Source organism: Camelus bactrianus, chromosome 23 (assembly GCF_048773025.1).
Source record: "Camelus bactrianus isolate YW-2024 breed Bactrian camel chromosome 23, ASM4877302v1, whole genome shotgun sequence".
NCBI lineage: Eukaryota > Metazoa > Chordata > Mammalia > Artiodactyla > Camelidae > Camelus > Camelus bactrianus.
In genome coordinates this window covers 19851128-19875886 of record NC_133561.1, presented here as the reverse complement: position 1 = coordinate 19875886, position 24759 = coordinate 19851128, and the positions used below count along the sequence as shown (strand labels likewise).

Below are 24759 nucleotides of genomic sequence, written 5' to 3'. Positions count from 1 at the left end.
CCACCGCACGTGGACTTGAAGGAGAAACAGGAGCTAAGTGCAAAAGGCCAATCAATGAAGTCGCTTCCTCATGGCAGGCAACAGAGCTAAAAAAAGAACTTTCCAGCTTTTCAGTCAAACCTTTGTGGTATGTCCACCCAAGAGACAGTCTCAAAATTAAGCTCTCCACTTCTTATTTAGGACCAGTTTTCATTCGACTGTGTCCTTATTTACCTCCACTCAGGTCAGAATGACCCTGCCCCTGGCCGAGCTGAGCTGGACAACCCAACACGCACACGCTCAGAGCTCAAGAAATCTTTTTTAAAAAAGACGTTCCATCACCAGCCTGTATTTCAGAAGTAGCAATCACATATCCAGCCAAAGCGAAATTAAGAAATTTGCATGTCATTTATTAATATCTTCCTTGTCTGTCAAGCAGCCTTCAAAAACATGTTTTCCTCCTTTCAAAAGAAGCAAACTGGAATGAGCACATTCACACAAAGGACCTCAGACCAGGTTATGTTTTTCCAGCGGGACAAGAGGGACACTGGCTAACACACGCCCCTCCCGATCCCAACCCCTGGAACACTCTTTCCTGCACACAGTCACTCGTATCTTGTCCTCAAAGTGGTCTCCTCCCCAGCATAGTCGATCTTGAAATCAAAAGGTTCATTTGAAACCCTCCAAGATGCCTGGGTATTCGGTTAATTTGTTAGGCGAGACAATGATATGGTTGTTCTGGAAGAAAATGTCCTATAAAGAAACACAGTGAAGAATTTAGGAATGAAATGTAATATTTCCAATTCATTTTAAAATACTTTAGTAAAATTCAAAAAAAAAATAGATCAGATAAATATGGCAAAACGTTAACCACTCTCATGTCCAGGAAATGGGTTGGTAAATGTCTGTTGCACATTTCTCTCCACTGTTTTGTGTGTTTGAACATTTTCACAACAAAGAAAGACAAACTCTAAGGTAGACCTGGCCCGAAAGCGCCTTGACCTCTGGCTTCACATAGCTCTCTTCTTCTGCCCATCCACAGTCTTCCCTGCCTCCCTCTCCATTTAAGCTCCGAGTCAGGGTTGCCAAGGACCTGGACGTCCACAGCCAGAAGGGAGGTTAATGGTAATTGTAACTCACATTCAGGGACCACTTGAAGTGCTCTATGTGAATAATATCCTTGGATCCTCACAGCAGCCCTACAGAGGCTGAAGAAGCTCCTCTCACCACATTTTACCGAGGTGGAACCGAAACCCAGAGGCATTAACGCGGCCAAGGCGACTCAGCTAGTAAGTGGCACAGCCAGAATTTCAGCCCAGGCAGTTAATTACTGGGGTGAAGTGCCTCACTCGGCTAGTTATCAGAAGTCATGATGTTTGTCTTAGAAAGGTGTTTAAGGTGCACAATTTACTGCCTTCCATGAAATTGATTAAATTCGGGCAGCTCTCTTTCTACATGAATAAAGGTAAATTTCAATTGTTCCATCTTCCTTTTTCCATTTCTTGCCAAGGCCAAGTCAGTGCCTGGTACTTAACGATACTTAAAAAATGTTTATTGATTGATTTGCTACATGGTGATCACCTGGAAGAGAGGGTCAGGGGCTGCTCCAGGCTGACAGCCATCCTTGAAGCCATATAGCACCTCGGTCCCCATTATTCAAGTGTGGGCAGGTCTGGCACTGGGCAGGTGGGAACCCTCCTCAGGGGCGTCCTGAATCCAGTTCCAACGCTGACCTTAGCTGCTTCCTGCCTGACGGAATCACCACGAGAAATGACAATGAAGAGAGAGGTGCACATTTCCATGTGCACCTGTGGAACCTGGAAGAAACCTCACAGACACACATGCATGTGTACACCCATCTCTGTCTATCTGTCTACCAGCACGTGTGTAATGCTGATCATTAGAAGCCAGGGAAAAGCCAACATCTTTTGTAGTGAACTGATTTGTCTACACATGAAGAAGTTTGAGTTCATCTCTGCTCCCTTATATTAGGAAAATAGACTTCAGTGGGCCGTTCCAGATCCAGTTCCAGAACAGGAAGGTCAAATTGCTATGTGTCATCATGTAAAAGGTTGTTCGTGGTGGGCACATTCTCCTAACTTTCCTAAAAGTGGATTTAGATTATATGGTCTCTGAAAAGTATTTTCTGGCTCTTGGTTGGTATGTTTGTAAGTTTCTTCTCCAAGTACTGGCTCACAGGGGACTGGTACCAGACACTGGGGGTGTGTAGGAAGCCAATCATCACTTCAGACAGGCAAGACTCCCCCCAAAAAGGCCAGACAGCAGTTGCTGAAGCCCACTTTGACTTTCTACAAAAGCTCCACAGGCAGGATCCTCTCAGGTCATTGTACTGTGAAGGCTGTTCCAGGAAAAGGCCAAAGCTAAGGCCAGACTTCTCAGGTAGCAGGGGCAGTCCGGTCAGGGGGACAGTGTATTTGCTCTCACTGTCATGCATCTTGGGAAGAAGTCAGTCCTGACATAGGAGTGAGCACCTAAAAGGTGACCCTTGGACTGAGGGAAGGTGGTCACTCACTCCCTGGATCTTGAAGAGTGAAGTCCTGACTCCGGGCAGGAGAGACAGGCTCAAGGGTTCTCCCAGTGAGTGGAGGTAAGATGGCCCCAGGAACATGGCCATTGGCCAGGGACCAGGAGAGAGATTTCCAAGGAGGGGAGTTTCTGGAGGGCTGTGGCTGCTGACAGGAACAAAGCACAACACAGACAGGTCAGAGGACCAGGTAAGCGTCCCTGGGGCTTGCCAGAGAGCTGCCCTTGTTGAAACACCAGTCTCTTCTGGCCATACAATTGGTCTACTTTCTGTGTGACCTCACCACCTGGAAAGTGCTGGGAATTTGAGTGAATCAGCCTGCATGCCTGGCCATTCTAAGTCCTGTGCCTGGCTTCTCACAGAAGTACCCCGCAGCTTCCAAGTAGTTTAAAACACTCATTTCTGTTTCTTTTTCACCAGTGCTTCACATCACCAGTAATCAGAGAAATGCAAATTAAAACAACACTGTAATCGCCTTTTTCTACTATCAGGTTTGCAAAAGTTGAAAAGAATCACAGCCAGTGTTTACATATGTTGAATTACTCTTTTGCCCCACCTAAACCCTAAACCCTCCCCAGGAGGGAGAAATAGAAGAACTCGCCCATAGTGACAGTCTTCTACGTAATAATCACGTTCTCGGCATCAATGAAGATAAACATCAACGGGGCTGTGAGCACTTCAGAATAGAAAACCATCTGGTTTACGTATTTATTAATTAACTCATTCATTTAGGAAATCTACGTTGAACATCAAAGAAGCACAAAGTGTGAGCAAGGAAAGTGAAAACACCCAGTGCTGAGTGTGGGGAGCCCTGAGCCAGGTTGTCAGATGAATTCATCAGCGAGGCTGGATTCACAGCTGAAGAGGGAAAGTCAGTCACCTATGGTCACACAGCTGATGAAATCTTTGCTAGAGGCTCTGTGAGGTAGATACAGAATGCTCCTTGCACTTTGGGGGCTTCCCGAAAGGGGAAGGGGGGGTGCAACTAGCACTCAGGTAACCCCGACACGGACCCTCAAGAGTCTGGAACCTGGGCTTATTCGGGCCACGCAGACTTGAGGGAGCTCAAGGTCAAGAAATGATTCTGGCACAGGTCACGCTGTGCTCAAAAGGCTTCTCGCAGAAGCACTTGAACTGAACCTGCTAGGAAGTCACGTTAACAGACAGATGAGGGCAGGGAAGTCAGAGGAGCAGAACGCTCTGGGGGGAGAGACTTGCTTGGGCAAGTCAGTAAAGAAGAGTGGGCCAACGTCTTCTCAGAAAAAAACTGCCAGTAAAGAAATAAATAAGCAAACAAACCCAAACCCAGATCCCCGCAGCCCTGCAGAAAGGCTGGTGGGCGGGCACTGGCTGCAGCTTACCAGAGAGACACACAAAGGGTCCTGAGAATGAGGCTCAGCCAACAGCCAGTGAGTGTGGCCACCAGCCTTGAGACCCTACGTCCTGGGTTTGGAAAAGAGTTCAGCACGCTGGTTTGGGGAATCATCATCTTTCCGGCAGCCGGGACGCCTTGAGGGAAGAGGCGGTAGGGAGTAAAGGGAAGATGCATTGAGTCCTACATGTTTGTTCCCAAGTGCAGCTGAGGCAGTGATGGAGACCGAGGGTGCAGGAGGGAGTGGGCACCTCCAGTTGGCATTTTCTCCTCCCTGCCATGCGCGGCACCCTGCCTTTCCCAGAGGTGGCGCTCAACAACTGTGTGGGATGAATAAAGCAAAAATGAACCCACGCCAGGAACCCAAATACTTGTTGCCTGTGAGCACAGGCCCACTAAAAATATCAAAAGGGAATAAAGTGATCTCTCTAAGAGAAGCACGAAGCCCCAGTCCCCTGAGTCCTGTTTGGTTGTGCAAGGGAAGAGGTGGTTTGCCAGAGGAGCCACAGGGCCCTGAAAGAATGTGTGTGAGTGCCAGAACCTTCTTCCTAATGCGATCAAGACCAATAACTACATATTGTGGATTCTGAATTAGTTCAGGATGCCGCATTTCTCTAAAACCTCCAAGTGTCTCCAGTGATCTGAAAAAAAAAGGGACGTCTTGAAATTCTCAAGCCTAAGTTCATGTTAATTCATATTCACCATGTGTGAGTGGAATGCTGATCACGCAGCATCCTGAGGGAGAGTATCAGACAAAACTGAACAAAGGTTAGGGGATAATAACAGCCCTGAGCGGGGAGCTAAGTGCTTTGACGTGCAGAGGTGATACTTCCTTTGTGCCAGGTGCCTCATTCCAGACACATTTCCTCATCTAGTCTTCACAATGCTCCTTTTGCTAACCCTATTTTATCATTGAGGAGACTCAAGTTATATAATTTGCCCAGTATTGCCCATGCATCTAATAAGTGGCAAAGAAAGGATTCAAACCCAGGGGGTCTGATTCTGGAAACTGTGCCTTTACCCCCCACTCTTGGACTTGGTAGGACTCTCAATTCAAAAGCACCTCCCATGCTCTTAGAATTGTGTGGCAATCCGAGCAGAGACACATGGGAAGGACACTGTGTAGGAGACTCATTTGTGAAAGGACAGAGTAGCCTGGAGACCCAGGGAAAATCTGCTCCCCATCACTTTGGATGACAGCCCATACCACATTCCAGTGTTGTGTTTCCAAGACCTCATAGCCTCGAGACAGGCAGCAGGAAGCAATTCCAGTCTTTGGTCCAGACCTCCTTGGGTCCTCTAAACCTTTCTATCTAATTACACTTCCATTGGCTTTCATTTCTGCAGCCCTTCTGACAGCAATACTCTCTTTCAAATAAGTAAAGAAAAGAGAGGGGACCTGATTGAGTGGACTGAGAATTTATATAATTTCTACATCTAACTCCTATGACTAAGGCGCTCGGGAAAGGGTACAGTCTGTCTAGGTATGACTGTGTTTTGCATAAACTCTTATGCATAAAGTGGCTCTATTTGCAACTAGATCAGATCTGAATTTCAGAATCACGCTAATGACTGACTGTAGTAAAGGTTTATATTTTTAAAAACGTGAGAGAGAGAGAGAAGTCCAGTCACCTTTTGCCTGCATGATAAAAGCCCTGGAATGGACTCCCCTGGCCTTGAAGTTTCTTCTCTTCTCTGTGGAAGCCACTGAAGGCACCTTGGCAGGCTTGCCCTCCCCCCCCCCCCCCACCAGCCCCGGGCTCCGGGACCCACTCCACTGCACCAGGGGGTTCCAGGAGCGCCTGGCTCAAAAGGTGAACAGAACCAGCGTCGCCTCTTTCATTCAGCTGGCTCGGACCCCGGGCCACAGTCTAGTCTCCGCCTCCCTGACTCGGGCATCAGAGCGGTGCCCAGGCCACAGCCTTCCTTGTGGTGTTAGTCCAGGCAGGCTGGTCGCCCGCTCCTATTAGGCTGCCAAGCCCAGAACCTTCTCCGACTCCTCTTCCGAAAGCTCCTTCCAAGCCACGGCCCAGCCTTTCTCCTTCGGCCCAGCTGTTTCCAAATTCAGCGTACATGAGACTCATCGGAGGATCTTGCTGAACTGCAGGCTCTGATTCACTAGGGCTGGGATGGGTCTTGAGAGTCTGCATTTCTAACAAGCTCCCAGGGTAGGTTTTGGGGACAATTAAAGGTTAATCAGTGTCAAGAGTGCTGACCAAAGCAGATGAGACAGACACTGGCCACTACTATTTTCATCTTCCTAGAGCATGTGCTTTGCCTGCTTTTTTTTTTTCCTAGTAACAAATCTTTTCCCCTAAGCCACAGCAAGGCACATTTGGCTCAGCCTGGGACAATCAGATTCCTGCCTGGGAATGATAGAAGAACAATGGTGGGAATGGGAAGAGGGGGTTGTGGGGAGCAGGTCCAGCTTTCCCTGAGGTTACTAAACTGGGATGACGTAGACTTGGGGTTGCTGGTAGTCATCTCCCTGGGCACATGCAGGAAGCTGAATGAAAATGAGTTGAACCCACAGAGAGAACTGAAAAGGACAGAGATCTGATGATACCATTTAAATTTCTGAGTCCAGTCATGCCTGACGCTGGTTCATTCCAGCCTTTCCAGTTATATGAACCAATAAATGTGCTTCTTTACTTAAGCTGAGTTAATTCCTGTCACTTGCAAATTTTAAAATTCTGACTTTAGAGTGGGTAAGGCAGCTGGGGTCAAAAACAAAGTGTGTAATGATGATGTTCATGGGGTGACTCTGCAAGCAATTCGTAAAGGTCAGTTCCTGAAACGTTTGAGCAGTGGCAATTTCTTTGGAATAACTGCTTAGCTTCCCCTGGTCACCAGAAGGATGCCATTCGTTTGGAATGTGTTTGAATGACCTTATAACTAATTTCATTGTGACATCTCTTTTGAACACAAAATACTCTGGAATGAAGTGAAACAAAGTCATCATTTAAACTATCTCTGTACCTTGGATAGCAGAGACCAAGGAAGAAGAGGATACTGCCAGCGGAGTCGAAAATGCGACAAAATGTGCACCTTCCAAGGGCTTGATCTCCAAGGACAGATGATGCTATCAGAAAGAAACCCGAGATTCTTCCCCAAGGAATGTTTGAATCCTACCTTTCATTATGGTATTAAAATATTTTGTAGAGGCTCCACGTGGGCAGATGTTTCTTCCTGGATTTTTAGTAATAGAGGTAACCCTAGTTAACACAAGATCTTGACTCAAAACCCTGATGTCACCTCTCAAAGAGTCATCATTCCAGCCCTATAGGGACTTACTGAGACCTCAGGACCTGAGTGAACATGCAAATCTATGAAGAGTAAAGAGCATGTTTGCAAAATAGACTGAGACTCTACGTACGTGAATTCTTGGAAGATGAGAAAGTCTGTGGTGAGTAAAGAAGGAAGAGGGGGTTCCTGCTTTTCTCTGTGACTTCCCTATTCCAGGTAACGGCACCCCACCCTTCTGAGCATCCATGTACAAAACCTCAGAGTCTCCTGTCTCCTCTTTTCCCTTTTCATTTTCTTCCTCATTGCCTGCAGGAGATTTGTCCTAACCCAATGTCTACTCTTACATCCACCCCCTTCTCTCCATTCTCTCTGTCACTGCTTTTCCCCAGGCTTCATTATTTCCACCTGAATCACTGTGTCAATGGCTTTGTAGCTATTCTTCGAATGTATCTTTCACACTCTTACCAGATCCTGTCAAAAATCTCAAGGACTTCTTATTGACTCACTCCTGTGGCAAACTGGATTTTCCAAAGACTCTATCACAAGAGCACCTATTCCGTGTGTTCTTATGATGGGATTTTGACTTTCCTCCCATTAAGAGGTGGAGTCTTTTCTTCCTCCTCTAGAACCTGGAGGGACTTGAGACCCAGCAGAAGTGATGTTATGTGACTCCCAAGGTTAGGACCAGAAGAGTGTTACAGTTTTTGCCTGGTTCTCTTGAGAAACTTGCCTTCAGACACTTAGTTGCCACTCTGAGGAGGCCCAAGCCACATGGAGATGCCATGTGTAGGTGTTCCTAGCAGGGCATGTGAGTGAGGAAACCTGCACGAGACTTCTTCCTGCAGCTGGTGAGTCACCCCCATTCTTTGAGTTCTCCCAGTTAAGGCCATAGCATCATGGACCTGAGCTGTTTTTGAATTCCTGACCTACAGAATCTATGAGCATAGTAAAATGGTTGTTTCAAGATGTTAGGCTTTGGGGTCATTTGTTATACAGCCAATAGATAACTGATATTTTATTTTAAAACCCCTTAATCTTCACACAAAACCTATCATAATCGTCTGGCTCCAACTTTCAAGAATCTACTTACAAAAGAGGTAAGATTTCAGGAAAAAATGTCAGAGAGGAAGAGAGGAGCTGATTCCACAAGGGGAATCCAGGCATCCCTATGCATTTTTTTCAGTACCTACTATATCCAGGTGCATGAGAGCCCATATCATACCCAAATCTTCACCATCATGGCCATGAGGTAGACATCAATGATCTTCTATAAGAGATGCAGACACTGAAGCTCAGAGTGGAAACATAGATTTCTCTGATTTTTGTGAATATCAATGGCAAAATAGGAATCCAGATTCAGGACCTTATGGTACCAAAGCCCTTACAGTCCTCCCAAAGAGCTAAAGCTAAGAAAAGGGACACAGATGAGCATTTGGCACAGCTTTGCACCCTTACGTTTTCCAGGACATTACTGAAATAACTTCTCTCTTTGGAGTAAAGTAAAACAAAGCAGTCTGGCTTGGTCGTGGAAAGCCCCCAGCAACAATGTTGAACAAGCCAGGAGTAATTTGTTTCTATTCTTCTCCATGTGACTGCCGGAGGTTATCCTGGTTTTTATTAGCCAAACTTCCCCTTTTCAAAAGATAATTCTTTGAAATCTTCTGGGAAATTAACGTGGCTCAATCTGGCTCTGGGCTGGCCACCACATGCTTTCAGAATTAAGAGAACCTGGGCTTTTAACTCCTTGTAGTCACACACACACACACACACACGCAACATTGAATGTGCCTCTATATTGTCTTAACAGGCTATAATGAGAGTTCACGCTGAACCAGCCACTATATTCAGCTTTATTCTGGAAAAAAGATTTCATCTAGATTTGTTCCAATGACAGATTTTTACACAATGTAGTGATTAGTTATAATTCAAACTAGCTAGAAATTTTTCATTTAAGAAATATCATGAACCAATTATTAAACAAGTTAGATCATTTAGATATGCTAGTTTCTTTCAAATATTCTTTAAGGAAAATTATTCATTAGGAACAAGTAATATAAAATAACTCCAGCAGAAATCTTAACTTCCAATTCAACTCCATATTCTAGTCAATTACATAAAAAATGTTTGTGTTTCTTCATTTTTATTTTCTAATTGGGAATTTTTGAGATTGTCTTGTGTCATAAGAAATATAAAGAAGTGACACAATTAGGCAACTGATTTCTTGTTCCTTGAATATTTCCATATCTATAGTTTGTTTTTCTCTGGGATGTTTGGGGGGTCAGAGAAGGGTGATGAAGAAGCCCACCCCTTACCCTCCATCCCACCCCCTCCCACTCCCACTACCACCCCTACAGTGAAGTACCGGCCTTTGCAGCTGATCTGTCCTTTCCCAGGCAGGGGTCCCCGAGAAATAACACAGGATATCCTTTGGGAGCTGAGAGTAGAAGAAGGGGTTTTCTGTTATCACCCAGGCCCAGCATCGAGGCCATCCCAAAACTACCTGCACATAAGGGTGCACACTCACTGGAAGAGGGATGAGGAGACCTTCAAGAACAGGCCAGAACTCTGATCAAGCCAGCGCAGTGAGTTCATGCTGCGTCCCACACCCCTTTGCTGCAGAGACATAGCAATGGCAGGTAAGAAACAAAACAAAAGCAAAATAACTGGCCTCAGAATAATACCCCTGTAATGGAAACAAAAGTGGTGAGCAGCAGCTGAAACCACAGGCCTGCAGGTAGCAATGGTCTAGAATTTCACTCCTGCAGAATGAGGGGATTACTGGTGCTCCCAGATACAGGAACTAGAGTCATTTTCTTTGAGAAAGGCAAGAACTGGAATGGGTCTTCTTCATGAAAGAAATCTGAAAAAAGAGGCTGCTGACAAGATAGTGTCTAGGGCTCTGGCTTTATAACCTAGGGAGCTAGGAAGACAAGCAAAATGCTTTGTGACAAAGAACCTCAGTCAAATTTAGTGACTGTGAATATGATATCCCCAATATTACAATGAAAGGAAAGTCCTGAAATAGTAGAAATGGCTAAGGATTAGAGGCCTGGGTCACAATAGCTCTGGCCAACTGTAAAATCACTATAAGGAGAGGAAAGTATGGGGAAGGTAGGGTGGAGAGAAAAAAAAAAACAGACAAAAATCTCCCACTCACAGTAAGTGTACAAACCAAAATCCCAAACCAAAGAAATCCAATGGGAATGAAATTAAGAATCTAAAAGCAGATTCATTTCTGATTAAATCAATTTTATGGAATAGCCTAGAAAATACTTTTTTTAATTTAAAAAAGTATGTTTATAATACAAAAAGACATAAATGAAATAATAACTTTCGTTTTAAAAGACCAAGAAAATGTGAAGAAGGAAGAAATAAAAGAAGTACAGGCATACATAAAAATAGTCAACTAGAAAGCTCAGGATACAGAAATAGGTTCTTTTTTTTTAAACTCAATATATGAAATCAATTCTAGACTGGAATCTATAGAGAAAAGAATATGCTAATTAGAAAGTAATACTGAAGAATTCACACAAAACACAGAGGAAAAAAGTCTACATATATATGTATATATAGAATATATACATATATAACATGTATATTATATATATTATATATATGTAGAAAGAGATAGAGGGAGGCTAAGAGCAGTGTTCTTCAACTCTCTAGAATAAACATACATCTAGACTCATCATAGTGAAATTACAGAACTACACAGATAACCTCTTAGAAGCCACAAGAGAAAAGGGAAAATTATTTACAAAGAAATAATAATTAGACACTTAGCAAATTTCATATCAGCCCCAATAGAGGTCAGAAGACAATGAGTAAAATCTTCGAAGTGCTGAGGGAAACTAAGCATCAACTTAGACTTTTACACTGAGTTCAACTACCATTTTACAATGAAAGTGATTTAAGATATTTTCATATATACAAGATTAACTGTTCACACCCCCACAGATTGTCACTGAAAGATGTTCCTTAGCAAGAGAAAAGGAAATAAAACTAAACCCAATGATAAACTATGGTATGAAAGCAAGAAAATAAACAGAGTATGGAAATGGATGGAATATCAGTTATAACTATGGAGAATTTTAAAAATGCCAAAAAAATCCATTTTTTAATTAAAAAGTAAAGCTAAAGTTGTTTACAATTATAGCAAAAAGGAGATGTGATTGTGATCAATAGATATTTGAAGAATTCCAAACCAGCAAGAGGAACAAAGTTGAAGCAATCAACTTCTTAAGAAGAATTAGGGGGAAAAAAGAGGCCAAAAAAAAGTACTTAAAGAAAAAGATTGGAAAACACAAGTCACAATACATCACCAAAGTGAAATCTGATTAAACTCACAAAAAACAAAGATTATCAGATTGGAATTTTTTCAGCCATATATAAAGTTCAATTCATCAGGAAAGTACAATAATTTTAATTTATATATAGCTTATAACATAAACCAAAAGTATATAAGACAAAAACTGACATAACTAAAGGAGAAATGATCAAATCCAAAGTCATAGAGAGGTATTAACATATCTCTCTCATTAGCTGATCGATTAAGAAGACCCAAAAGAAAAGGTAAGAATATTAAAAAATTGAACAAAATTATTAACAAAGCTGTATTAATTGGCATATTTAAAATATTGCACCTAAGAACTGAAGTATGTGTTCTTTTCAAATAACCTGCACCCTTTACCAATAATGACCATAAAGCAAGTCTCAAAAAATGTGAAAGTATAGAAATCATAGCTGACTACAGTAAAATTAAACTAAACTCCAGTTACATAAAAACTAGAAAATCCCCACAGATATTTAGAAACTAAGTAATAAACTGCTACATTATTTAAGAGTCAAAGAAGAAATCATAATAGAAATTAGAAAATATTTTGAAATTATGATGAATTCTATATATCAAAACTTATGGAAAGCTGCTAAAGCTGTGCTTAAAGGAAAATTTATAGCCTTAAAAGCATATATTAGAAAAGAAGAAAGGCTGAAAATCAATGTTATTAGTATGTAGCTTAAGAAGTTAAGAAAAGAAAAAGAATAGCAAATTAAACCCAAAGAAAGCAAAAAGAAGAAAAGAAAACCAGAAAAACAGAAATAATGTTTCTCTATTTATAATAGAGAAAGAGCAGGGCCAAAAGTTGGTTATTTAAAGACTAACAAAAATAATAAATCCGTAGCAAGACTAACCAAAGAAAAAAGCCAGAGAAGGCACAAATAAAAGCATCAGGAGTGAAAAAGGGGACATGGCTATATATCCTCATATATTAAAAAGATAATAGGATAATATTATGAGCAAGTTTATGATAATAAACTAGAAAATTAAATGACAGTTTAGAAAAAACATTTACTAAACAGACACAGAAAGAGATAAAATTTAGTCTTGTATCTATTAAATTGAATCCCAAATTTAAAACCTTCCCTCCCCTTCAGGGGTAAATTCTTTATAACATTTAATGAAGAAAAAGTACCAATTGTTAACAACTCTTTCAGGGAATGGAACAAAAGAGAATACTTTCCAACTTTTTAAAACTGAGCAAGGTCATTACTAAGAAGAAAATTATAGGGCCAAGCTCTCTCACAAACACATTTTTTTTTAAAAGCTAGTAAAATCCAATGACACAAAATGAGGATAAAATATCATGTCTTAGTGGTTTATTCCAAGAATGCAAGGTTGGTTTAATATGCATACAAAGGAAGAGTAATGGATCAGTGTTTAATTACCTGACTTGATTATTGAATTCTAGTTACATAAGAGAATGTCTTTGTCCTTAGCAAATTTCACCGAAGTATTTAGGGATAATATTTTACAATATCTCCAATCTCGTCTAAAATGGTTCAGAAAAAAATAAGTTATATACATATATATATATAAAATGATAAAGCAAATGAGGCAAAATGTAAACAACTGGTAAATATGAATAAAGAGTAATAAGATTTCCTTGTACAAATCAATTTTTATATCAGTTTTAAATCACACCAAAATTAAAAGTTACAAGTGAAAAATCAACTTAATTCACCTGTAAACAGAATACAGGAGAAAAAGCATGCGATTATTTTAATAAATGTAGAAAATAATTTGATAAAATTCAGCATCCATTCATGATATAAACTCTTGGCAACCTAGAAATCAAAGGACTAATAAAAGGTATCTACCAAGAAACGTATAGGAAACATCATCCTTGAAGGAAGACTGTTGAGACTTCTGTGAGGTCAGCAATGAGAGAAGGATGCTACTGTCATGACTTATATTCAACAGAACTTTCAGCAAAAAAACAGCCCACTTTAGAGAAAAAAGAAAATTGTCTGCTTGCTACAGGCTTCTTATTCCCCCAAAAGAAAACGAGATGGCACTAAACTGAGTTGGTCTTTGCAAATTTGACACCAGATGAGTCATTCCACCTCTCCCAGGTGAAGTGGAAGAAAGAACAGAGTGCACATGGGGAAATTCTTCCTCACGGAACTCAAGATCAAAGGACAATTTTCCCTCTAACAAGGTTCAAGGTCCTTTGAAGAAAGTTACAAAATATTATCAAAAGGCATAAAAGAAAGCCGAAGTAAATGGAGAATTAGATCACATTCATGGATGAGAAGACTACATTTCATAAATATGTCAATTATCCACAGATTCTCCAGAGTTCTCTGTATCTAGTGCATTTAGATAAAACTTGACACACTGATCCAAAAATGCATATGGAAGAACACAAGGCCAAGAACAGCTACAGTCAATTTTGAAAACAAAGGCAGCAATTCATATCAAATATTAAAAATATTTATTAACCTCCTGTACTTAAGAGAATGTGGAATCAGTGTGCAGAGGCAAAAAAAAAAAAAAAGACAAACAGAGGCTGAGAAACAGCCCCAGGCATATCTGTAAACTCCATATATATGACACAAATGGCATTTTGCATCTGTGGGGGAAAGAATAAACTATCTAATAAATGGTACTGGACAAATAGGTTATCTCATTTGGAAAAACAAAAGTAGATCCTTAATAAAAAATTTTTTAAAGTAATTACATATGGATTAAATACCTAAATGAAAAAAAATCAAAACTTCAAAACTTTTAGAAGGAAATAGAAGGGAATATTTTTACATTGTCAGAATAGGGAAGGATTTTTGAACTAGATACAAAAAGGACAAATCATAAAGAAAAAGATTGATAAATTTGACTATATTGTTATTAATAACTTTTATCCAAAAAAGACAGCTTAAGCAAAGTAAAAGACAAATTACAGGCTGCGCAGACTGAGGGAAGATATTTGTGATATGTGTAAGTGAAAAAGGATGAAAATCTAGAATATATGGAGAACTCTTCAAATCAGTAAGAAAAACAATCTAGTTGAAAAAATGGACAAAAGATGTGGTTGTGCCTTTCACAAGAGGCCACCAAGGGGCCGTGAAAAGAGCTTAACCAAGCTGCCAATCAGGAAATGGCCAATTAAATCACCACTGAAATACAATTTCCCACCAAACAGACTGGCAAACAGAAGGCTAACAACATTAAGTACTGGTGAGGAGGTAGGCAAGAGAAACGGGGCTTCACATCCGTTGCAAGGAGAGTGGACATTTGTACAGGCCCTTTGAAGAGCATAACTAGCAAGCTAGAGGCACGTGTGATTCAGGAATTCCACTCTGGGTGATGCACAGAGATGGACTGTTCGTAATGGGCGGAGCTGGGGGAGACCGAGACAGCTTAAATCCATCAGTGAGACAATGGATAAATAAACTGTGGTTCAACAGAATACTATATAGTAATTAAAATGAATAAACCAGAGCTATATATTATAACACAGAGGACCCACCAAATTTTAAAAAAGAAGAAAAACATGTCATTTGAGGATATGTACAGTATGATAACATGGAGATACAGCTTCAAACGTGAAAACCAGTATTATGTATCATTAGGGGTAGAAAGGACATTAAAACATTCGTGGAAATGATACACAAGTCAGAATAAGCAGGTATCGCAGAGCCAGCAGATACAGGCTATGGAAGGCTGCACAGAGGGCTGCCCCGTTTTCATTTTTTCTTAAAAAAAAAAAAAAAAAGATCTGAAACAAAAAAGTCAGTGTTGAAATCAAAGTGCTCTGATCAAATCTACTTATTCTCACGAAGAAACAGAAGCTTCACATGATATACACTCATGGCTTCTTAAAGCAAATTTTAGCAGGAAACATTTTTTAAAGGAACTACCTAGAATGGACCCCTGTGAAAGCAGATAAAGCAAGACAGTGCCAACCCCACGTGTGATAAGGCCACGGGGAGACCGAGGCGCTCACGTGCTGTGGGCACCTGCTCTTGGTGTCCCCCACCCTTCGCGTCCTCAACACCCTGTGGGCCATGTCTCATCGCTGTTTTGTACATGTCCCTGATGATGGGTGATGTCTGGCACGGCTCTGTATGTCTAGTGGCTGTTTGGCCTTCCTCTTCTGTAAAACGTCTTTAGCCCCTTTTCCTGTTGGGTTATCTTGTTGGGTCATCTGTCTCTCCTTGATTTGTAAGGTTTTTGTTTGTTTTTAATAAATACTGGATAACACCAAATATGACTAAGGATTCATTCTTTCTATCATAAAGCGGCCAAAAATGATTAAATTTTTTAAACTAAGACTTTTTTTAAATAAAAAAATACATTTAAAAAAAATAAAGGAGGACTGACCCTCCAGGCATTCAGCCTCAGAGTCTTTGGAGTGGAGATACTTTTGAAATTATCATCCTGTGTCCTTATTTCACAGACAGAAAACAAAAGATGGTGGGTCTGTCGTCGTTGGGGTCCTGTCACGGGGGAGGCTGAGGTCGAGGTGGGCAGTTCCCTGCAGCTTCAGGAATTTACACCCACCTCCTCCATCACTTCCCCTGACAAAATCCTAAAACAGTGCGTCTTCCCCAATGCTGTCAGAACCCAAAGTCCCCCTTCTCTTTGCTGTCTCAGATTCCCCTTGAACTGAGGTCTAGTCCCCAGACGGAGGAGGGCAGGTGCCGATAGGTCCTGGGAGCTTGTCATACACAGGATGGCCCTGGGCCCGTGGGAACACCCATCCTCACTGTGGACACAGCCATCATGTCTCTACCTGAAATGCTCTCACCACCCCTGGCCCTGCACACGGAGGACACACAGCTCCGGGAATGGCCCAGGCCCACCCAGAAGAAAACTGAAACCACCCATTTCTCCAAAATCACAAGACACAGGCTGCAGGGCCCAGCGCCCACATCCACACTGGCCTGAAGACCCTCATGTTTATCAGAGAATGGCTAAACCTGCCACCAATTTCGATAAAGAATACGCCCTTGAGGTTCCAGATGGCACTTTCTGTTTGTATCAATGAGTTTCTCCTGCCCACTCAGAGTAGAAGGTGGGACCTTGGGGGAACCAGGAGCCCTGCATCCAGACATCTCCTCCCACAACCCGGCACCCCCAGCCCGGACTGCGGCCTAGGAGGTTTCTGGGTGTGGGGTGGCTCCTACATCATGGGCAGTAAAGAGGAAATCCTGCACCTAGAAGCCCAGAGCTGGGATCAAGTCAACGTAGGGCAGGAGCAGACAGTTATTTTTAAGAAAACATTAGACATTTCTAATGAAAAGATCTCGTCATTTCATCAAGAACTCACTTAACACACAACAAACATGTACTGAGCGCTTCTGAATGTGCAAAAGTTAAGTGCGTACAGGTTATTAATATGCCCTCCTTGCCCTAGAACAGGTGATTGTTCCCAAGAATTAGCCATTTAAGCTGGGGAGGAGGCAGAGCTCAGTGGTGAAGCACATGCTTAGTATGCCTGAGGTCCTGGGTTCAACCCCCAGAACCTCCTCTAAAAATAAACAGATATCTAGATAGATAGATAGGTAGGTAGGTAGATAGATAGATAGATAAAATAAAACCTGATTACCTCCTCCCCCCAAAAAAAAAATAAAAAGAAGAAAAAAATTTTTTTTAAATATTCAATATGGTACAGGGGAAATTCTACTGCTCACTACAATAAGACATGAGCGCATTATTTAATCTTTCTATGTATCGATAAACACAGATTTAGTTGTGAAGGCATCCTAATAAATGCACTGGCTGACCACACTCACAGCTGTGCTGAGGTCCTGTCCTGGAGCTTTTGTTTGGCCCTTTGGCCTGCTGTCCATTCAGCAGAAGACCCCAACAGGGCTTTTGCCAGTTAGAAGAGTTGGTGTCAAGACATTGAAACTGCCATACACCAGGTCAGAAAAGATGGTTGCGTCTGTACCCATCTTGGTTGGAATTTTACTGTAGACAGAGGTGTTTCAACAGCTTCAGACCATTAATGGGAAGTGGTGAGGGTTAAATGAGATGCTATAGGACAGTTCCTGGCATAAACCCAGCCTCAGGCACACGGTAGACAGTCCAAAAAGGTCTTAGACACCAATTCCCCAATCCTCCTCCTCAATTTCCTCATCTCTAAGGTTTGTTATCACGTTGGCTTGACCGACTTAACTCACAGGCTCAAATTGCATAATACATCAACACCAGAGCCCCACACAAATAAATCACCTTATTAGGACTATCAAGTTCCTGATTGAAAAAATTAAGAATTCTATTTACTAAGGTGGGTGGAGAGAACTGAATGCCAATATACTCTGCCAAGATGAAATGTGTCCTCTGTCTAGAGGTGGAGCTTGCTGCAGATGTCAGGGACCAAGTCTTCTATTGGAGGAGGTCAGCAAACTTTGGAGCAAGGACCAAATCTGCACCCCACCCTGACCTCAACCCTCTGGCCATTTCTGTAAGTGAAGTTCTATTGCATTGCCGTCCTGCTCATCCATCCAGAAGTCCTCTATGGCTGCTTTCATGCCAGAACCACAAAGCTGAGTCGTTATGACAGAGAAGGTACAGCCCCCAAAGCCTAAAATATTTATGATCGGCCCTTTCCAGAAAAAAAAAAAAATTGTCAACTCTGCTTTATTGAATACCTTTCATTCCTCTGTAACAAATATCCATAAATCTGAGGCTGAGTGCTGGAAATTAAACTTTTTAGCTCTAGAGTCAGCTGAGGGTTATGAAGTCCAGTGGTTGGAATTGAGACTCCGTTGAATCTGGAGGTTGGAAATAAGAGGTCTGTCTTGGGGTGGTGTCTGGTTTGCTACAGTGTAGTCCTGAAGCAAACTGCAGATTAGAATAAGGCTTTAAAATAATCATGAGGGTTTTAAGATGCAAGGAAGCAAGATGGGGTGGAAGCAGCCCCGACCTGAGAGTCTGCACTGTGTTCCAGTCCCTGGCTGGTCACCAGCTGGGTGTATTTTTGGGACAATCGCCACACTTCGGGGGGGGCTGTCACTTTATTTGTAAAATAAAGGGCTCTCAGTTCATCTACCACCTCTTGAACTACTCCAGTGGGGAACTCACCGACACAGACATGGAAGTTTTGGACTGTGTCATCTCTAAGATGCCTTTCCTGCTTTAAAGCTTAACGTAAAGTGAGACTTGACATTGTGTGACTGTGGCCTCGGGCGAGGCTATGTGAGAAGCAGTGAGTTTACATTCAGGGGGGGCTTCCAGTTCCACGGTGTCTTAGTGACTTCGCCAGGGTCACAATTCAGCACGCTCTCTTCTTTCCAAATAGATGCCATGTTAGTGCAAGTCCGGTCCATCAGTGGAGAGAGATGGCAGCCCCGGACAGCTCTGGACAGGCCCTTCACCCTGATTTATGTGGCAGGAGTGGAGATATGGGGATTGGCCCCTGAGTTATGCCTTCTAGGGGGACATCAACATGAGTTTACTTGCCCTCACCTGGCACCAGCAGACACAGCGAGGACAGCTTCATCCCGCGAGTAATTAGTCCTCATAGCAAAAGGGCCCTGGCTAGGGTGCTGCCAGCAATCTCGGGATGATTGGGACCTGCCAGCAAGTAAATCCTGCAGAATCGGGGCCGCTGTCCCTATCCGAAAGCCCCAAAGTGAGGACCACCTTCCAAAACTCAGAATCCAAACTGTTCCTCCCCTTTGTGGAGAGCACATCGTCCTGGACCGCATGCCCCACACTCTTCCCCCATAACGCCCATGCAGGGCAGTGACCCCAGCTGGCAGCACGCAGCCTCGTGGACAGCAGTCAAACAACACCCAGATGAAAACTGCAGCTGATGGCCCGGCCTTGCGGGTCAGTGGCTGCTGTGCCCAGCTCTCTCCCTGCCTCCCGAAGTTCAAATGCCAGCCTGATTTCTATCTGGAAGCGTCCCAGCCCAAACATGGAACAAAAGTTCCCTCTGACAAGCCCATTCCGGGTTCCAAAGTATGTTTTTATGTTTGTTGGCGAATAGAACTGTCACCAGCAACAATAACAACACTGTTTCCCCTCGACTGAAGCTACTTCATTTCTTCACATTTGTTCCAGGGCTGGAGCTGGACGATGAATAATGTAGGCTAGGCGGCTGGCCCAAGCCCTGACCTCGTGCCTCCAAAAGCAAACACAGCGGTGAAAATGGAGACTTGTTTGTTTGGACTCTCGCTGCCTAATTTAAAAAAGAAAAAGAAAGAAGAAAAACAAACCTCCCACCATCCCATTTCATCAATGTAGACACTGAAGTTTTATTGTTTTGTTTTGTTTTTCTTTTTTGTTTTCACATCTCACTTTTTGAAACAAGGATCTGCAGCCCTCTACCGGCGCAAGGAATGGCGCCAACTCCCCGATCACCGAGGCTACCCTGCCATCTTGTGGCCATCATGGGGATGTGCAGGTTTGGATAAAATCAATCTCTAAGCCTCATAAAACACAGGTTGTTTGAAGGAATCTTCCAAATATTTAGACAGGCTTTCATTTAAGACGTCTCGGGGAGAGAGCCTGGATTGTACGGGGAAAACATAGATGGCTTTGGAGTCACAGTGTTGTTCTGTATCTCAGTGCCAGTCAACCATTTGTGACATCACGCTTGAGCAAATTTCATGTTTACAAACCTGTTTTCTCATCTGTAAAGTGGAGGTCAAAATAAATGTTTGGTTCTGAGAGTTTTGTGAAGATTAAATAAAACCATGCATCTAAAAAGTGGCCTGTGAACTTTATCTCTAAAGAAGTAGATTAATTATACCTGGTAAAACTTTGTCCGAGGTTCCAAGCCTGTTCCGCTGCCTGACCTTCATGGGTATAAAGCCTCAGGCCTAGGATAAGAAAGCAGAGGACATCACACTGTCGTATGCTTTTCTAAATGCACAGACTGCCAATCGCCTTAGCTTCCACTTCCCCGATTTGAGTAAAACCAGTTTCTTCGGCCTTTCCTCTTAGGACCAGCAAATGGATAATGAGGGACGAGGAACAGAGATGAGTCTTTGGAGGTTAAATTTTGCTCACCTGGAATCGCAAAGTTCGATTTGTGCTGGGGCTTGGATATTTGGCTCCCTCGTCTTCTGGAAAAAGCCGGATCCAGACACAGCGGCTAGGGAAGCGCTCGTGGGATGCCTGCGCGGCACCAGGCAGTGACGCAAGATGACTCATCAGACACAGATGAGTTTGGCCCCCGCTTCTGCGCAGCTGTTTGGAGGAAGCGGAGAATTTCTAGTGCGTTGCTCTGGACGGGCGAACAGACCCAAACGTTGCAGTCCTCACCTCGTGCTCAGTTTCTATCCTGCCTGCGTTGGCAGACCAGCCAGTGCTGGGTCTACTGGTAAAAATGTCCAAGGCACTAGTCTGAGCGCAGCGGTTTCCAGGCCCCGGGCCGGCCCTTCTTTGTCCTCCAGTTCCACAGTTTATCACTCATCTCCCTGATGCAGGCGGCAGGCTTAGGGTGCATTTGGCAGTAGGATCAATAGTTTTGCAGAGAGAAAATAGCATGCCAGCCAGAGGGACTCAAACCCTTGGGTGAGTGGTGAGGAGCTGTGACTCAGATTTCAAGGCCATCTGCCCCCAGGGCTGGGCTCCTTCCACCTGTTTCCAAGTTTTATTCATCAGGCCTATCCTCAGGAAGCCACCTTTACCCTCCTGACTGTCCCCTGTGGGCCTGTGTGTTAGCAGGTGAGGGACACAGAGGAGGGAAGCAGACTGTGTCTCCATGACGGGGGTGGAGGGGAGGGTGGAAGGAAAGGCCGTGTCCCCACCCTGCAGAACGAGGGTCACCTTCCCAGGGCCTAGGAGTGACATGCCAGGACTCCAAAACCAGAGAGGTCATGCATTCTCCCACCTCACTCTTACTGGGTTGCCCCAGAGTCTTCCAGCATCTTTCTCCTCCTCAGGCCACCTCGTAGATGGGTGGTTCTACCTCCTGTTGTCCCTGGGAGGGAGTGGCAGTCGGGGTCATCCTCCAGGAAGGTATCAGAGGGTGAGGCTTTTCTTCAGAGCTGTCCCACACCCTCAGCCAAGTGAAAATGGGAGTCAAAGGCGTGGTGGCCAAACTCTGAGCCGCAGTTCCTCTGACCTGACAAGACAAAGGTGACTGTCGGGCACAGTGAGCCTGCTGACAAAACTACTCGTTTTCTGTGATGTGTTGAAAAAGACGGACCTTGGAAATTCAAGCGTGTGGGTTTGAGTGCCAGTCACGTGCAAGAGATTGAGAGGGTCAGAGTATGGGGGTGTCAGACATGCTGCTCCCACAGGCACACGTTCAGCGGTGATTGGTGACAGTGGAAGAGGGGGGCACGGCTAACTTTAAAAACGAACCAATGAACTACTCTATTTGGACAAATACACTTATTTTTAGGGTTTTTTTTTTTTTAAAGATTTACTTAAGATACACTTATTGATATAATCCAGTAGTTAAAATGCCTGTCCTATATATCAGATCTCACAAAAGTCTAAGGAGAAGAAGTAGAGGAAATGTGGTACGTGTTGTGTAATGAAGTTTTGACTGCTCTTCGTCCCTGGTTGCTGGTAGGAAGCCTCTAAACCCTTGGAACTCCTGGAGTCATGGGAGTCGTTATTCAGGTGGGCCCCTCGGACCACACCTGAGTTTCCGCTAATGAGGTGACTGGTGGTGGGTTCACATTTGGTTCCAGGAGCAGGGCTGGTGGAGCTGGAAAGACTGACAGGTGATTAGAGAGTTGGAGCTTTGAGCCATGTGACATCAGCCTGGCCTCTGGGGAGGGGAGGTGGGGTTCAATCACTGGGGCCAATGATTCGATTAATTACCCCTATACCCCTAGTGTACCTAAACCCCAGTAAGAACTCTGGACTTCCCAGACGGGCAGGCTTCCCTAGGTGGCAGTCCTACATTGAAGTGCCTGCACAGTAACGCATCCTGAGGACACCACATGCGCAATTCAGACCCTCCCGGCCTCATCCTGGCTGGTCCTGAGAGGCATCCTTCACAATAAGCCTTATGGTACATATAGCTCTTCCCTGTGTTCTATGAGTCATTCCTGCAAATTGTGGAACCTCAGATAGTAGTGGGAACCCCCCATTTTTAGCCATTTGTTCAAAGGTGCAGAACCTGGGAACCCCCACAGCTGTGGCTGGCATCTGAAGTGACAGAAGTCTTGTGGAGGGGTGTGACTTACTTAATTTGTGAGTTGCATTGCGTTACAGAACGAATCCTAGAGAACCCTAGGGAAATTCACAAGGGTCCACCGGTATGGGTCCTAATGTTTGTTCACATTTGCCTCCCGTGCTATACAAGAGGCGCCCATAATGCGTGTGGGTCAAATGAATGAGTTAATGATGCAACAGAGGGTTCAGTACCCACTGCCCAGTATACAGTGTGGATCATGCCTCACCTGACCCTGAAATTGGCCCCATCCCCACCTGCACTCTTCTAAATGTCATTTGTGTCCTGAAGCTTACGAGTGCCCTGGGAGGATCTCTCTATCTGTCTCTCTTTCTTCACTTTTACACCCAAATCCTTCCTAAATGAACTCTCATTAGCCTGTTTTCCCACCATATGGGCCAGAAGAAGAACTTAATAGCATTTTACACCAGAGTCCAAAACCAATAACAATACAAAACTAGAGAACCAGTTCTCTTCCTTGGAAAGGGAAGGGAATTGCTAAAAAGAGGAGTCTGATATGTTTGAAGAGACTCTTCATTTGAACTGGAAGTTTATTTTTTTATTGAGCTATAATTGACATATAACATTGTATTAGTTTTAGGTGTACGATATAATGATCTGATATATGTCCATATTGGGAAATGATGAACATAATAAGCTGAGTTAACATCCTGTATCTTCTGGAGAGAGAAGAGGATACACACCAGTAATGTGACACATCACTGGGTCCCCTGGGCATGGCGGGGGGGGAGGGGGCTGGGGTGCAGGGTGGCTTAGCCAGAGACTAGAATCTCTTCTGACTTTTTCAATTCTTGCCTTTAAACACCTTTCAATGCTGAGTTTCGTATCATTCAACCCGGTCATTTCCCTGCTCTGTTCCAATCTCTTCCACGTGTGAGAATTCACTGCTGGCACCAGAATCCTCTCAGGATGAGAACTGACTTTGCTGACAAAAAAGGCCTTGATTAGAGCCTGGGAAGACAGTAAGCCCCAGTCTTAAGAGCCTGGGTGTCAGGTGGCCTCCTGTCTGCCAACAGCGAGGTCATAGGGCTACATGATCGAAGTGGAGGACTGGGCCAGGACGAGTGGAACAGGGAGGGAGAGAAAGGACCACCAAGTGGCACCATCCAGGATTCCCCCAAAATCTTCAGCAACATCTTCCAAACAGACACTGCTTTGTGTGCGTGATTTCTCTTGTGAAAACCAGAGAAGGAGCTGAGCTCCTCGTCAGGGTTAACGTGGTCCCAGACTGAGGCAGCACAGGGCAGAGGAGCCCAGGGGACTTAGGCCCCCAACAATTAGCAGCCACCTCAAAGATGTCTTTGGCGTCTACCAGCCTCAGAATTGGCAGTTTTCAGACCATTTCACCTGGACACTCTCAACTGATGTCTGGGATGTGGACAGGAGTTTGTGTGCAAGGATGTTCATCACAGAATTACATGTAGTGTTGGAAAGTGGAAGCAAGAAGAGGAACTGGTTAAAGAAGTAGAGGGAAAGCTAAATGAAGGAATAATATGCAGTCATGATAAATGATGTCGTTAAGGCTATTTAATGACATGGAAAATCTGCTCTAATGTCAGAAAAGAAAAAAAATCAAAATGAAAATGTTACTGTTGGTAATATTTCGGGTTTATTTTTTGTTTCAGTAAGTGATCTTTGAAGAAAAAGGGCCAAAGTGTTAATCCAGAGCACTCCGGAGCTTGTGGGATGATTCGCGACTTGTCTTTGCTTTGTTTTCCTTCCCCATAATTTTCAAGTTCTTCATAATGAGCAAAGTTCTGTTACAGTTAGGAAAAATCAACATCCCTTCTGAAGCGTGGGAGCGGAGCGTGTTTGTGTTAGGCGGCTTACTTGGCAGACACAGGAGAGAGAGCAAGAGCGGTGCTGCCCTTCAGTGATGTTTGGTCTTGATTTACTTATATCGGTTTAGGTAGAGGCAACATTTGTTTAGCAGAGACAAGAAAGGAGCCAATCACTTTCAGGGGATTTTCAATCTCCTATCAAGGATAAAAACAAGAAAGGAAAGAAAAACCAGAGGAGAAAGATAGGAAATAGAAAAAAAAAAATACACATAGGCTCTTTTTTGAAATGAGTTCCCTTTTACCAAGTCAAAGAGGTGACAGCTGGATTACAGATGTGCTGGCAATTCTACCCAGGAGAACGTGCGTGTGTGCACGTATGTGCATGCG

The 24759-nt window shown here is 43.5% G+C and overlaps 1 long non-coding RNA gene across 1 annotated transcript; it reads right to left on the bottom strand.

The window, feature by feature from the left end:
• Positions 1–425: 425 nt before the first annotated feature.
• Positions 426–20560, bottom strand: LOC141574865 (uncharacterized). The gene is made up of 3 exons (XR_012501993.1): positions 20446–20560; positions 20186–20255; positions 426–732 (listed from the first exon to the last, which is right to left on the bottom strand). It is a non-coding gene; the product is annotated as an uncharacterized LOC141574865 (long non-coding RNA).
• Between the last annotated feature and the right edge of the window lie 4199 nt (positions 20561–24759).